An 18589-nucleotide genomic window follows, 5' to 3' on the forward strand; every position below is an offset into this window, starting at 1 on the left:
TCTAATCATTATTACCTTTTATTTTGTCATAAACCAATTGTTTCTGTGCATAAAAATTTATTCAAAATAAAATAATACTAATTTATTAAAATTTTAAAAATTAATAAGCAAAAGATTTAAAAATTAAATCCATTTACCAAACGAGTTCAAATAATTATAACTATTTAAAAATTTATTTATTTCAAATCATTATGATCTTTTGTTTTGTCATAAAACCTATGTTTCTATTCATACAAGTTTATTCAAAATAAAAGAATACTAATAAATTAATATTCTAAACATTAATAAGTTGGAGATTTAAAAAAAAAAAATTGTTTACCAAAAAAGTTTAAATAATCATGTCCATTTGAACTATTATTTATTTCAAATCATTATGACATTTTTTTTGTCATAAAACAATTGTTTCTATTGAAACAAGCTGATTTTGAATAAAATAATATAAATTTATTAATATTTCAAAAATTAATAAGTAAAAATTTAAAAACTAAATATATTTTTTGAACACGTTCAAATAGTTATGACTTTTTGAACAATTATCTATTTCAAATAGTTATGACCCTTTTGTTTTGTCATAAACCAATTGTTTTTATTCATACAAATGTATTCAAAATAAAGGAATACTAATTTCTTAATATTCCCAAAATTAATGAGTAAAAAATTTTAAAAATAAATCTATTTATCGAGTTAGTTTAAATCGTCATGATTGTTTGAAAAATTATTTATTTCAAATAGTTATGATCTTTTGTTTTGTCCTAAAACAATTGTTTCTATTCATACAAGTTTATTTGGAATAAAATAATACTAATTGATTAATACTCTACAAATTAATAGGTAGGAGATTTAAAAAATAAAATTGTTTGTCAAACAAGTTCAAATAATCATGTCCATTTGAACAATTATTTATTTTAAATCATTATGACCTTTTATTTTGTCATGAAACAATTGTTTCTGTTCATGTAAAATTATTCAAAATAAAAATAATACTGATCTATTAATTTATGAAAATTAATAAAAACTAAATTTGTTTATCAAAACAGTTTAAATAGTTATGATTATTTGAATAATTATCTATATGAAATTGTTATGATTTTTATTTTGTCATAAAACAATTGTTTCTTTTCATACAAGCTTATTCATATTAAAATAATACTAATTTAATAATATTCCAAAAATTGGTAAGTAAGAGATTTAAAAAATAAATGTGTTTACCAAACCAGTTCAAATAGTTAGGTTTTGTCATAAAACATATGTTTCTACTCATACAAGTTTATTCGAAATAAAATAATACTAATTAATTAATATTCTAAAAATTAATAAGTTGGAGATTCAAAAAAAATTTGTTTACCAAACAAATTTAAATAGTCATGTCCATTTGAACTATTATCTATTTCAAATTGTTACGAGATTTTGTTTTGTCCTAAAGCAATTGTTTCTATTCAAGCAAGCTTATTCTAAATAAAATAATATAAATTTATTAATATTTCAAAAATTAATAAGTAAAAATTTTAAAAATAAATATGTTTTCTGAACATGTTCAAATAGTTTTGACTCTTTGAACAATTATTTATTTTAAATAATTATGACCCTTTGTTTTGTCATAAACCAATTGCTTCTATTCATACAAGCATATTTGAAATAAAATAATATTAATTTATTAATATTTCAAAATTAATAAGTAAAAAATTTTAAAAATAAATCTATTTACTGAGCTAATTCAAATTGTTATGACTGTTTGAACAATTTTTTATTTCAAATAGTTATCATCTTTTGTTTTGTCTTGAAACAATTGTTTCTATTCATACAAGTTTATTAGGAATAAAATAATACTAATTGATTGATACTTTGAAAGTTAGTAGGTAGGAGATTTAAAAAATAAATTTATGTACTGAATAAGTCCAAATAGTCATGTCCATTTGAACAATTATCTATTTCAAATAGTTATGACCTTTTTTTTATCATAAAACAATTGTTTCTGTTCATGCAAAATTATTCAAAATAAAATAATACTAATCTATTAATATTTTAAAAATTAATAAGAGATTTAAAAACTAAAATTTAAAACTAATTTATTATAAATTAATTAAATTTATAATAGAATATAAATATACTATTAGAATTAAGCAGATAAATAGATTAAAAAATAAATATCTTTGCCAAACCAGTTCAAATAGTTAAAATTATTAGAATAATTATCTATTTAAAATCGTTCTGACTTTTTGTTTAATCAAAATTTATTTCATATCTTACAAGTTTATTCAGAATAAAATAATTCAAATTTATTAACATTTGAAAAATTAATAAGCAAAAGATTTGAAAAACTAAATCCCTTTATCAACAAGTTCAAATAGTTATGACAATTTGAATAATTATTTATTTAAAATTGTTATGACCTTTTGTTTTGACATAAAAGAATTGTTTCAATTTATAAAAACTTATCTAGAATAAAATAATACTAATTTCTTAATATTTCTAAAATTAATAAGCAAAAGTTTAAAAAAATAAATTTGTTTATTGAACAAATTTAAAAAGGTAATATTATTTATTTAAAATAATAATAATAATTTTAAAATAGAATAATTATCAAAATTATTAATATATAAATTGATATATTATAAAATTGCTTGTTAATATCAATTATTACTAATATACAAATAATTGCTTATATAATAAAACATAGTTCTAATTATTATATAAATCGGGATTTAAATAGTTAAATGTTATATTAATATTAATAATTTTATATAATTATTAAATTAAAAATTGTCTAGAGCATATATTATAATAATTATTTAATATTGTTTGTCATTTAAATGTTCATTATACAAGTTTTATAATTAAAGTATAATATTAATTTTATTTGTTTATTAATTATTTAATTATTATTGATTATAATAATAACATTTAATTATTTACTGATTAATTTTATTATTATGATTATTTATTATTAACAATTTAATAATCAATTGTAATTAGTATTATTATATTATTATTAAACAACTAATTAATATTGTCATTATTTAATTTATTATATTAATATTTATAATATTACTAATAATTAATATTATTATAATATAATAATTATAATATTTTTATAATATTAGTAATTTTGTTATCCAAAATTAGTTATGACTATTTAGTAGATTACTACTATTAATATAGTTATTAATTAAAATAAATTAACAAATATTAAAAAATAAATATTTTTATCGATCAAATTTAAATAATTATGACTATTTGAACATTTATTTATTCAAAATCACTATAACTTTTTGCTTTGTCGTAAAATAATTTTAAGTTAAAATTGGTTTATGACAAAACAAATGGTCATAATGATTTGAAATAGATAATTGTTCAAATAGTCTTAACTATTTGGAATAAATTTAAACTTAAATTAGAATACTATGCAAATAGTTATATAAATATTAAACAATTAACAATTTCAAAAATTAATAAGAGTTAAAAAAATGAATCTATTTACCAAATCAGTTTAAATAGTTATGACTATTTGAACAATTCTATACTTCATATCATTATAACCTTTTGTTTTGTCATAAAACAATTATTTCTGTTCATACAAGTTTATTCAAAATAAAAACAATATGAATCTAATAATATTTAAAAAATTAATAACTAATGGATTTAAAAAATAAATTTGTTTACGGAACCAATTTAAATAGTTAAGACTATATGAACAATTATCTAATTCAAATCGTCATGACCTTTGTCTTGTCATAAAACAATTTTCTCAATTCATACTAGCTTATTCAAAATAAAATAAAAATGAATTTCTTAATATTTCAAAAATTAATAAATAAGAGATTTAAAAAATAATTCTGTTTACCTAACCAATTCAAAAAATTATACTATTTGAACAATTAAATATTTCAAATCATTAGTACTTTTTGTTTTATCATAAAACAAATGTTTTTGTTCATATAAGTTTATTCGAAATAAAGTAATACTAATCTATTAATATTTCAAAAATTAATAAGTGATTTAAAAAATAAATCTATGTATCAAACTAGTTCAAAAAGTTATGACTATTTGAGTAATTATTTATTTCAAATCATTATGACTTTTTGTTTTGTTATAAAACAATTGTTTCTATTTATACAAGCTTATTTGGATTAAAATAATACTAATTTTTTAATATTTTGACAATTAATAAGTAAAAAATTTTAAAAATAAATATGTTTACGATAGTAGATCAAATAATCATGACAATTTGAATAATTATCTATTTCAATGACCTTTTGCTTTGTCATAAAAAAATTGTTTCAATTCATATAAACTTATTCAAAATAAAAAATACTAATTTATTAATAATCCAAAAATTTATAATAAAGAGATTTAAAAAATGACTCTATTTTCTAAACAAATTTAAATAATTAGGACTGTTTAAATAATTATCTATTTGAAATAGCTATAACTTTTTGTTTTGTCATAAAATAATACATATTTATATACCATCTGCTTCAAAGTATAGTAATAAATTATTATATTATTATGTTTATTTAAATAAATATATTTGTAACTAATTACAAAAGGTTATAATGACTTGAAATATTATAATTATAATTTATAATAAATTATTTACTTATTAATAATAAATTATTAATTATTATTTAAATTATTAATTATTATTAGTTAATAATAAAGATAAAATTACAATTATATATAAGACTTAATAAATATTAAAATAATTATTTAAATTAATTACCATAAAATTAATAGTCAAATATGTATATATATACTTTATTAAATAATATTTATTAGTTATTTATAATAAATTTATTATAACAATTATAATAAATATAAGAATATAATTTATAAATAAATTATTAATATAATTGTTATAACTTACTTCTTAATTTTCAAAATATTAATAAATTAATATTGTTTTATTCCGAACAAACTTATATGCAAAAAAAATTTGTTTTATGACAAAATAAAAGAACATAATGATGTGAAATAGATAATTGTTCAAATAGTCATAATTATTTGAACTGAGTAGGCAAACTGAATTTGTTTTTGAAATCTTTTGCTTATCAAGTTTTGAAATATTAATAAATTTGTTATACTTTATTTCGAATAAGTTACTAAGAAATGAAAAAATTGTTTTACAACAAAACAAAAAGTCATAATGATTTGAAATAAAGAATTGTTTATATAGCCTTAAATATTTGAACTAGTTCAGTAAACAAATTTATTTTTTAAATATCTTAGTTATTAATTTTCAAAATATTATTATATTAGTATTATTTTATTTCAAACAAACTTGTGTGAATAAAAATAATTGTTTTATGAGATAACAAAAAGTTATAACAATTTGAAATATATAATTGTTCAAATAGTCATAACTATTTAAATTGGTTTAGTAAATAGATTAACTTTTTAAATATTTTATTAATTTTTGAAATATTAGTAAATTAGTATTATTTTATTCCAAATAGGCTTGTATGATGAAAAACAATTGTTTTATGACAAAACAAAAGTTCATAACGATTTGAAATAGATAATTATTCAAATGGCCATAATTATTTGAATAATTTGATAAACTGATTTATTTTTTAAAACACCAACTTCTTAATTTTTGAAATATTAATAAAGTAATATTATTTTATTTTGAAAAAACTTTTATGTATTGAAACAATTGTTTTATTATAAAATAAAAGGTCATAATGATTTTAAATAGATAATTGTTCAAATAATTATAACTATTTGAACTTATTCGGTAAATAGAACTTTTTAAAATTTCTTATTAATTTTCTAAATTTTAATAAATTAGTATTACTATATTTCGAATACGCATGTATAAACTGAAACAATTATTTTTTAACTAAATAAAAGATCAAAATAATTTGGAATAGATAATTATTCTAATAGTCTTAACTATTTGAACTGCTTCAAAAAACACACTTATTTTTAAATCTTTATTAATTTTTGAAATAGTAATAAATTGGTATTATTTTATTCTGAATAATTTTGTATGAATAGAAACAATTATTTTATAATAAAACAAAATGTCATAATGATTTGAAATAAATAACAGTTCAAATGGACATGATTATTTAAACTTGTTCGGTAAATAGATTTATTTTTTAAATCTCTAACTTATTAATTTTTAGAATAATAATAAATTAGTATTATTTTATTCCAAATAAACTTATGTGAATAGAAACAATTGTTTTATGACAAAACAAAATTCATAAAGATTTGAAATATATAATTGTTCAAATAGTAATAACTATTTAAACTTGCTCAGTAAACAAATTTATTATTTAAATCTTTTACTTATTAATTTTAGAAATATTAATAAATTAATATTATTTTATTTCGAATAAGCTTGTATGAATAGAAATAATTGGTTTATGACGAAACAAATTGTCATAACGATTTGAAATAGATAATTGTTCAAATAGTTTTAACTATTAAATGTGTTCATAAAACATATTTATTTTTTAAAATTTTATTTATTAATTTTTGGAGTTTTAATAAATTTATATTATTTTATTTGAAATAAGCTTGATGAACAGAACTAATTATTTTATGACAAAACAAATGGTCATAGTGTTTTGAAATAGATAATTATTTAGATAGTCATAACTATTTGAACTTTTTCGGTAAACAAAATCATTTTTTAATTCTCTTATTAATTTTTGGTATATTACTAAATTAGAGCTATTTTATTTCAAATAAGCTTATGTTAACTTGAACAATTATTTTATTACAAAATAGAAGGTCACAATTATTTGAAATAGATAATTATTCAAATAGTCTTGACTATTTAAACTTTTTTGGTAAACATATTTATTTTTTAAATCTTTCACTTATTAATTATCAAAATATTAATAAATTAATATTATTTTAATCCAAATAAGCTTGTATGAACAGAAACAATTGTTTTATTACAAAACAAAAAGTCATAACAATTTTGTTTACAAAACTATTTCAAATAATTATGACTATTTGAATAATTATCTATTTCAAATTGTTATTACCTTTTGTTTTGTAATAAAACAAATGTTTTTGTTCATATAAGTTTGTTTGGAATAAAATAATATTAATTTATTAATATTTCAAAAATTAATACGTAAGAGATTTAAAAAATAAATCTATTTGCCATACCAGTTCAATTAGTTATAACTATTTGACCAAATATTAATTTCAAATCGTTATGACCATTTGTTTTATCATAAAACAATGGTTTCTGTTCATATAATCTTATTCGAAATAAAGTAATACTAATTCATTAATATTTTGAAAATTAATAAGTAATGGAATTAGAAAATGTATCTTTTGGCTTGACCAGTGCAAAAAATTATGACTATTTGAATAATTATATATTTCAAATCACTATGACCTTTTGTTTTCTCACAAAACAATTGTTTTTGTTCATACAAGCTTATTCAGAATAACATAATTCTAATTTATTAATATTCCAAAAATTAATAAGTGAGATTTAAAAAATGAATCTGTTTACCGAACAAGTTCAAATAATTATGGCTATTTGAACAATTATCTAGTTCAAATTGCTATAACCCTTTTGTATTGTCATAAAATAAAATTTTCTATTCATACAAGCTTATTTCAAATATGGTTACTGAATAATTTTGAATAGTTATGACTATTGAAACAATTATTTATTTCAAATCGTTATGACCTTTTGTTTTGTCATAAAACAATTATTTTGTTCATATTAGCTTATTCGGATTAAAATAATATTAATTTATTAATATTTCAACAATTAATAAGTAAAAGATTTAAAAAAAATATGTTTACCAAACAATTTCAAATAGTAATAACTAATAATTATCTATTTCAAATCGTTATGACCTTTTGTTTCACCATAAAACAATTATATCAATTCACATAGGCTTATTCGAAATAAAATAATACTAACTTATTACTATTCCAAAAATTAATGAGTAAGAGATTTAAAAAATGAATCTATTTACCAAACAAGTTCAAATAGTTATGACTATTTGAACAATTATCTATTTCAAATTGTTATGACCTTTTGTTTTGCCATAAAATAATTGTTTCTATTCATACAAGCTTATTTCAAATAAAATAATATAAATTTACTAATATTCCAAAGATTAATAAATAAAAATATATAAAATAAATTTGTTTTTGAACACGTTCAAAATAATTATGACCATTTGAACAATTATCTATTTCAAATCGTTATGACCTTTTGTTTTGTAATAAACCAATTGTTTCTATTCATAAAAGCTTATTCGAAATAAAATAATACTAATTTATTAAAATTTCAAAAATAATAAGTAAATATTTAAAAAATAAATTTGTTTATTGAGTGAGTTTATATAATTATGACTATTTAAATAATTGTTCATTTCAAATCGTTATGATCCTTTGTTTTGTAATAAAACAATTGTTTCTATTCATACAAAATTATTTAAAATAAAATAATACTAATTTATTAATATTTTGAAAATTAATAAGAGATTTAAAAACTATATCTGTTTATCGGACCAATTCAAATAGTTATGACTATTTGAATAATTATCTATCTCAAATAGGTATGATCTTTGTTTTGTCATAAAACAATTGTTTCTATCCATACAAACTTATTCGGAGTAAAATATTACTAAACTAATAATATTCTAAAAATTAATAAGTAAGAGATTTAAAAAAATGTATTCGTTGAACCAGTTCAAACAGTTAAGACTATTATAATAATTATCTATTTCAAATCATTATGACCTTTTATTTAGTCATAAAATAATTGTTTAGTTCATACATGCTTATTTGAAATAAAATAATACTATTTTATTAACATTCAGAAAATTAATAAGCAAGGAATTAAAAAATAAATCTGTTTACCAAATAAGTTTAAATAGTTATGACTATTTAAACAATTATCATTTTAAAATCGTTATGAACTTTCGTTTTATCATAAAACAATTGTTTCATTTCATAAAAGCTTATCCAAAATAAAATAATATTACTTTATTAATTTTCAAAAATTAAGAAGTTGGAGATTTAAAACATAAATCATTTTATTGAATCAGTTCAAATAGTTATGGCCATTTGAACAATTATCTATTTCAAATCATTTTGAACTTTTGTTTTGTCATAAAACAATTGTTGTTCATCATACAAGCCTAATTAGAATAAAATAATACTAGTTTATTAATATTTCAAAAATTAATAAGTAAGAGATTATATGTTTTCTGAACTAGTTCAAATAATTATGACTATTTAAATAATTATATATTTCAAGTCATTATAACCTTTTGTAATTAGTTACAAATATATTTATTTAAATAATTTTAATATTTACTTTGTTTATTTAAATAAACATAATAATACAATAATTTATTACTATACTATTATAATTATATTAATTATATAATAATTATAATACAATTAATATAAATTATTATTAATAAAGTATTATATATCAATCTAAATTATATTATAAAACAAGCTATAGACTAATCTTGCTTATAATATTACTATTAAATTATTATAATCTTTAATAACTATATTAAATACTATATTATTTTAATATTAACTATATTTATTATTATTATTTATAATAGTAATTCATTTTATTAGTTATAATTATAAAAATTATGACATATAATATATTTCATCCAATATTTTAATAATATAAATTATTTTAACATATAATTATAAATAAAAAATCATTTTATAATTGAAATATAATTATAACTAGATTTTTATTACTGATTCAAAAAATAAATTTATTTTTTAAATCTCTTACTTATTAATTTTAGAAATATTAATAAATTAGTATTATTTTAGTCTGTATAAGCTTGTATTAGCTAAAATAATTGTTTTATGACAAAAAAAAAGTAATAATGATTTGAAATAGGCAATTGTTTAAATAGTTATCATTATTTGAACTGGTTCGAAAAGTTATAATTATGTTTTTGTTTAGTCAAATAATTATAAGTATTTGAACAATTATCTATTTTAAATTGTTATTACTTTTTGTTTTGTCATAATAATTGTTTTTGTTAATATAAGTTTGTTTGAAATAAAAATAATATTGTTTTATTAATATTTAGAAAATAAATTTGTAAGAGATTTAAAAAAAAATCTGCTTACCAAACCATTTCAAATAGTTTTGACTATTTCAATAATTATTTATTTCAAATCGTTATAGCCTTTTATTTTATCATCAAACAATTGGTTCTATTCATACTATTTTATTTAGAATAAAATAATACTAATTTAATAATATTTTGAAACTTAATAACCAAAAAAATTAAAAAATAAATCTAATTGTCAAACCAATTCAAATAGTTAAGACTCTATGAATGATTATCTATTTCAAATCGTTATGACCTTTTCTTTTAACGTAAAACAATTGTTTTGTTCGTACAAGCTTATTTGGATTAAAATAATACTAATTTAATATTTTGAAAATTAATAAGTAAGAGATTTAAAAAATAAATTTGTTTACTGAATCAATTCAAATGGTTAAAATTATTAGAATAATTATCTATTTCATATCATTTTGATCTTTTGTTTAGTCATAAAACAATTATTTCAGTTCATACAAGCTTATTCAGAATAAATTAATACTAATTTATTAAAATTTGAAAAATTAATATGAAAGAGATTTAAAAAAATAAATCTGTTTACCGAACAAATTCAAATAAGTAAGTGATTTAAAAAGTGAATATGTTTACCAAAATCAGTTCAAATAATTATGGCTATTTCAATAATTATCTATTTCAAATTGTTCTTACCTTTTGTTTGGTCATATGACAATTGTTTTTGATCATACAAGCTTATTCGAAATAAAATAATACTAATTTATTAATCTTTCAAAAATTAATAAGAGATTTAAAAATAAATCTATTTACAAAATCAATTCAAATAGTTATGACTATTAGAGCAGTTGTATACTTCAAATTGTTATAGCCTTTTGTTTTGTCATAAAACAATTATTTCTATTCATACAAGCTTATTTGAAATAAAATAAAACTAATATAATAATATTATGAAAATTAATAACTAAGAGATTTAAAAAATAAAATTGTTTACCGAACTAGTTCAAATAGTTAAAACTATATGAATAATTATCTATTTCAAATCATTATAACCTTTTGTTTTGTCATAAAATAATATTTTCAATTCATACTAGCTTATTTAGATTAAAATAAAATAAATTTATTAAAATTTCAAAAATTAATAAGTAAGAGAATTAAAAAATAATTATGTTTACCTAACTAGTTCAAATAATTATGACTATTTGAATAATTATCTATTTCAAATTGTTATGACCTTTTGTTTTATCATAAAACTAATGTTTTTGTTCATATAAGTTTGTTCAAAATAAAATAATATTAATCTATTAATATTTTAAAAATTAATAAAAATTTTAAAAAATAAATATGTTTATCAAACTGGTTCAAATTAAAACTATTTAAGCAATTATTTACTTCAAATCACTATGACTTTTTGTTCTATTATAAGATAATAGTTTCTATTTATTCAAGCTTATTCGAATTAAAATAATACAAATTTATTAATATTTTGACAAATGATAAGTAAAAAATGAAAAAAATTAAATATGTTTACCAAACTAGATCAAACAGTCATGACTATTTGAATAGTTATCTATTTCAAATCGTTATGACCTTTTCTTTTGTCATAAAAAAATTATTTCAATTCATATAAGCTTATTCAAAATAAAATAATATCAAGTTATTAATATTTTAAAAATTAATAATTAAGAGATTTAAAAAATGAATCTGTTTACCGAACAAGTTTAAATAGTCATGTTAAATTAATATTATAATATAATTTAAATAAGCTATAATAAATAACTATTTAATTGTATATAGATTATCTATATTTATAATATAGTTTATAAATATTTATATTTTAATAAATATAAATAAATATTATTAAATTAAAATATTATACATTAATATTGTTAATATAATAATTAACCAATTGTATATTTGCTTAATTTATTAATATTAATTGTTAAATTTAGTGGTTAGTTAATATTTTTTATTATAATTATAAATGATTCAACTATTAAATATATTATAGTATTAATAATAATTATTGATAATATAATTAATAGTTTATAAATATAATTATAATTAATAATACAATTAATAACATATTATATATTATATAATATAAGTAATTATAATATTTAAACTAATTAATTAAGTAATTTATATATTCAATATAGTATTATAGAATTAAAACAATTATAGTAATAATATATACTATTTTAATTATAATTAAAATATATTATATTTAAATATAATATAATATACATGTCAAATATGTATTATATTTTTAGTTATAAAAAAATACGTTTATAATGAACAATATTAATCATAGTCATTTATTTATATAACAATTATATTAATAATATTATTAATTATTTATATTATAATTATATAATATTATAATATTTACTATATTAATTATTTATATATTGTTAATAAAGTATTATTATGTTAAATTTATACTAATAATATTTATTTTTATATAATAATATTAATCATATTTATTATAATTTAATATCTTGTCTAATAGTAGACAAAATATAATAATTATATAATAATTTAAAATAATTGTTATTAATTTAAAATACTATTTCTATTAAATTTAAAATGAATTAGATTAATATTTAAGCATTAATCATGAAATTTAATCTATTAACAATTATTTATTAATAACTATTAGTTAATAAGTTATAATGATACTAATTATTATAATAATAATTGAAATAAATTATTTATTTAATAATAAATTTAGTATATATTTTATAATTAAATATATACTATAATTTAATAACTATTAATTAAAAATAGTGCACGTTATTATATTATAAATTAAAATTCAATTAATATTATAAATTAGTATTAATTATTATTAATATTTTAATAAATAATATAAATGATTTTTACTTGTTACTAATAATTAATATATATATTAGTTAAATATAACGATAATTTAACTATCATAACTAATATTTTTTGTTATTAATTATTATTATAAATCAAATAAGTATATTTCAATTCTATATTAATATGAAAATTGTCTTATTATTTAATTATTTTGTTATTATAACATTTAAATATTATTATTATTTAAATAAATAATATGAATATTATAATCATTTACAATATTATAAAAAATTATTTATAATAATTAGTTAAAATAATTCAATATTAATGATAATTTGATAATAATTTGATATTATTATTAATTGTTTGGATAAATTTAAATAAATAATTTACTAATTTATTAAAGTTTAAAAAATTAAAGAGTAATAGAACTAAAAAATTAAATTTTCTTATTGATCAAGTTGAAATAGTTATGACTATCTAAAACATTATCTATTTCAAAACATTATAACATTTTGTTTTATCATAAAACAATTATTTATGTTCCTGCAAGCGTATTTTGAATAAAATAATATAAATTTATTAATATTCCAAAAATTAATAAGTATAATTTTAGAAAATAAAATTGTTTTGTTAAATTAATTTAAAATGATAAATTTAAAATAATTAATAAATTATTATCAATAATTTTAGTAATTATAATATTTTTATTAAAATTATTATTCTTATATAATATAGTTATTATATATAGTAATAATTAATTATTCTAATTAATATTTAAATTAATTAAATTATTAAAACTAATCATTATTATTTAATAGATTATAATTTTATTAAGAAAATTATTTGTTCAATATGCTTATTTATTAAACCCAATTATTGGATAAAAATTATATATTTTATTAATTAAACCATAATTATTAGATAAATTATATTATGATTAAGCTTGTATGATAATAAAATAAAGAAATTAATATGAATTATTGATTTTAATTTAATATAACTAATAAATAAATAATTATATTTCTTAATTTTCAAAATATTTTAATAATTATTATTAAATATATTTTTACTAGTTATATTTAATAATATAATATATATTAATTTTAAATATTAAATCTAATTTATTTATATAATTAAAAATAATTAAAAATTTTACTTATTAATTTAAAATTAAAATAATTGTTATAATTAAATAATAATCTAATTTAAATATAATATATAATTAATTAGAATATAATATAAATATTAATTTTAAATATTAAAACTAATATATATTGTTTTAATATATTAATTTGTTTAAATTAAAAATAAATATTAAAATTTATTTTAAGTAATAAATATTGCAATAGCTTAATAATTAATACAAATAAATCTAATTATTTAATCTAATTATTAATAAAGCATTAATTAGTTTATTACAACTAATTTTTAATAATATTATAAATGATTATAATATTCATATTATTTATTTAAATCATAATAATAATATTTAAATGTTATAATAACAAAATAATTAAATAATAAGACAAATTTCATATTAATATAGAATTTAAATATACTTATTTGATTTATAATAATAATAATAATAATTAATAACAAAAAATATTAGTTATGATAGTTAAATTATCGTTATATTTAACTAATATATATATTAATTATTAGCTTTAATTATTAATATATATGTCCAATTAAATTATATAATAAATAATTATTATATAATATATAATATACAATTATAATTACATATTATAATAATTAATATAATTCACAAAATATTATTAATAATATTTAATTATAATAATTTATTAAATTATTACATGATATTATATAAATTAATTATTATAATAAATAGTAATAATATTATAAATATTAACTAATATATGACTATTAGTTTAAAATTGAAATTATATTAATATATTAAATTATAATAGCCAAATTGATAATTATACTATATAATTACTAAATAAAGATTAAAAATAATATTGTAATTTATAAGCCAAGTTATTTTAATTGTTTTCATTATCATTTTCAGATTTTATATTATAACCATCCCCATACCTATACTAAAAGGATATTTTAAATTTATCTTATCCTTGCAGGTATTTAATCGGTGTGAGTAATTTTCATACCCATAATTTTTAAAAGAAATAATAAATAAATTTTTTTTAATTTTTATCTTGTATAGTTAGATAAGTTTTTATAAATATATATTTTTCAATAACAATATATTAATTCTAATTAATTTAAAATAATAATTTATATTATTTAATAAAAAATTGATATACTAAATATATATAAATATATACGTAGGGTATGAGTACAGATACGGGGTGGATACATTATTATCCGTCTCCATTTTCGTATCTAATAAAAATTTAAAATCACATCCATTCTTATCCTCATATCATTAAACTTATCATTATAAGTTTAAATAACAATTTATTATTTATAAATAATATTGTAAATAACATAAAATAAACCAACTATAAATTAATAATAAGTTTTTACTTATATATTGATTAATTAAATATAATAATATTAAAATTATTATATAGATATTATAGTAAAATATTAATTTATTAGTAATTTATTAATAACAAAAATATTTGTAATAATAATATAATAATTAATAATAATAATAAATAGTTAACATTGGAAAATATTGAAATTATTTTATATTAATATCATAATAAACTCTTCACATTTTGTAACTGGATATAGTATTATTTTATCATTATTTTGAATAATAATAATTATTACATATTTATTTTAACTAATTCAGTAAACAATTTTATTTTTAAAATTTCTTATTAATTTAGGTAATATTAATATTTAATATTATTTTTTTCATCTAAGCTTTATACTAATATATTATTAAAAATAATTATATAATTTTATAATTTTAAATAATTTAATTACTAAATTATTTATTAACTAAATAATTTTTTAAATTATTAAGGATTGTTTATTTACTAATAAACAATAATATACAAATTATATTAAATAATTTGACTTTTAGTTATATTCAAATAATACTATAATATTATTAAATTAATAAAATAATAATTTTTTATAAATTATTAGTCCAAATTATCGTTAATATAATAATTGAATGTTTTAGTATAAATTTGTAACAAATTTATAAAAATTATGACAATTTTTATTACTATTTATTAATATCAATAAATAGTCATAAAATTATTGTTAATATTATTTAACTACTAAATATCATTAATTAACTATTTTATATTAATTACTAATATTATTATAATAATAAATTATAATTGCTTATTAATTTTTAAAATATTAAGAAATTAGTATTATTTTATTTTGGATAAGCTTTTATGAACTGAAACAATTGTTTTTTGTCAAAATAAAAGGTCATAACGATTTTAAATAAATAATTGTTCAAATAGTCATAACTATTTGACCTTAATAGGTAAACATTTTTTTTTTCATATCTTTTGCTTATTAATTTTTATTATTTAATTATTGATATTTATTAATAATAAGCTATGAAATAATAAAATAATTTGTGAATTTTGTTAAATAATTATTAAAAATAATCATAAATATTTTAATTATTGTTTAATAAATTATTGATTCAATAGACTATTCACATATACATTTAATTATTATACTATTTGATTATTATAAAATTATTAACTAATTTATTGTAATAAATTTATTAAAATATACAATTTTAATACTCTATATAATTCATTACACAATTTGTACTATTATAAATTAATGTTATATTTAATTATAAATAAATAAATTATTATTTATATTAAATATTTATAATGAAATAATTATTATTTCCTGAAACAATTGTTGTATGACAAAAAATTATTTTTGTTAATTAAATTAATTATAAGGTAATAATAACTTATTATTATATTGTTTAGTTATAATAATTATCTAATACATAATTAAGCTAATAAATTAGTTTTATAATTTAACAAATAATATGAAATATTTTATTCAAAATAAAATAACACTAATTTATTAAATTATTCTGTTTAATTAAAACTATTATATTAAATTAAATATTAATGAATTATATATTATTAATTTACTAATTAATAAATGTTAATTAATAAATTAAGTAATATTAATTAATAACAATAATTAAAATATTTACAATTGTTTCTAATAATATTAATTATTATATAAGCTAATACAATATATAATATATTGTTTAATATTACTAATATTTAATATTAGTTAAATATTTTAAAATATTTTATGACTAATTTAAATTCACAACAATTTTAAATAGATAATTGTTCAAACAATCATAATATAATTATTAATAATTATAATATAATAAATAATACTAAATATATTAAGAACGATTAGTATATTATTTAATATTTAATACCAATAATTAATATCTATATAATAGTATAAATAACAAATTTATATTATAATTATATATATATTAATTTTTAATTATAAATATAATAAATATTTAAATTATGTTTCTATTATTAATAAATTATTTATATTAAATTCTATTATATAATATTAATTAAAGAAATCATTATTAGTAATTATTAGGATAATTATAATATTATTAGTATTATAAATTATTGAAATAATTAATTAACTTTAATTGTTATTATTAAGATAATAATAATAATGTTATAATTAATAATAATTAAGATAATAATATAGTTTATCATTATTATATCTATTAAACTATTATAACATTATTAATATGTAAAATATAAAATTATTATTATTTTAAATCTATTTTAATATATATACTAATTATAATAAATATTTATTATTATCGTATTAATAATATTATCAAAACTAATACATTATAATAATTTAAATTACGATAATTAATTATTTTTATTTTGGATAATTAATACAAATAAATCTAATTATTTATTCATACCATTTAATAATTTTATTAATTATCTATAACCCCTTAGATTTAATATTATTATAATAATAATTATTAAATAATAATTTAAAATACGAATCTATTTGATATAAAAATAAATATTTTGTATAATTAGTAAAATTATAATTAATATTTAATATTTAACAATTTTTATATATATAATTAAATTAAATTCTTTTATATTATTTAATATATATTGAATATAATATTTATTTTAAATTGATTGTTTAAATTAAATAAAATAATATTTAAAATAAATATAATTAGATTTATAACTAAGAATCGATTATTACTAATATACAAATAATTTAATTAGATAAATCTCATATGAATTAATTAATTCAAATCATAAATTAATATACAATTGTTAATAATATATATTATATTAATTACTCATTAATATAATTTGATAAAATAATTTTGATTAATTTTTAGATTTAATTATTTACTGATTAATTTTTACAATTATTAAAATAAATAAATAACTAGTAAAATTTATTTATTATAATAAAATATATTAATAATTAATGGTTATTAAATGTTATATTTTAAATTATAATTATAATAATTAATTATAATTATAAACAATCAATTATATTAATAATTGAAAAAATTAATTTAGTTAATTAATAAGTACTAATCGATAGTAATTAGATATTAGTTTAATAAGTTAATTAATTATATAATTGTCGTATAATAGTTTAATTCATAACTATTTAAATTATATCTATTTCATTATCATTATATTTTAAAATAGTAATAATATTTATAATTTAGTATAATATAA

Source organism: Durio zibethinus, chromosome 4 (genome assembly GCF_047325235.1).
Source record: "Durio zibethinus cultivar Kanyao isolate XHJ-2024 chromosome 4, ASM4732523v1, whole genome shotgun sequence".
Classification (NCBI taxonomy): Eukaryota; Viridiplantae; Streptophyta; class Magnoliopsida; order Malvales; family Malvaceae; genus Durio; species Durio zibethinus.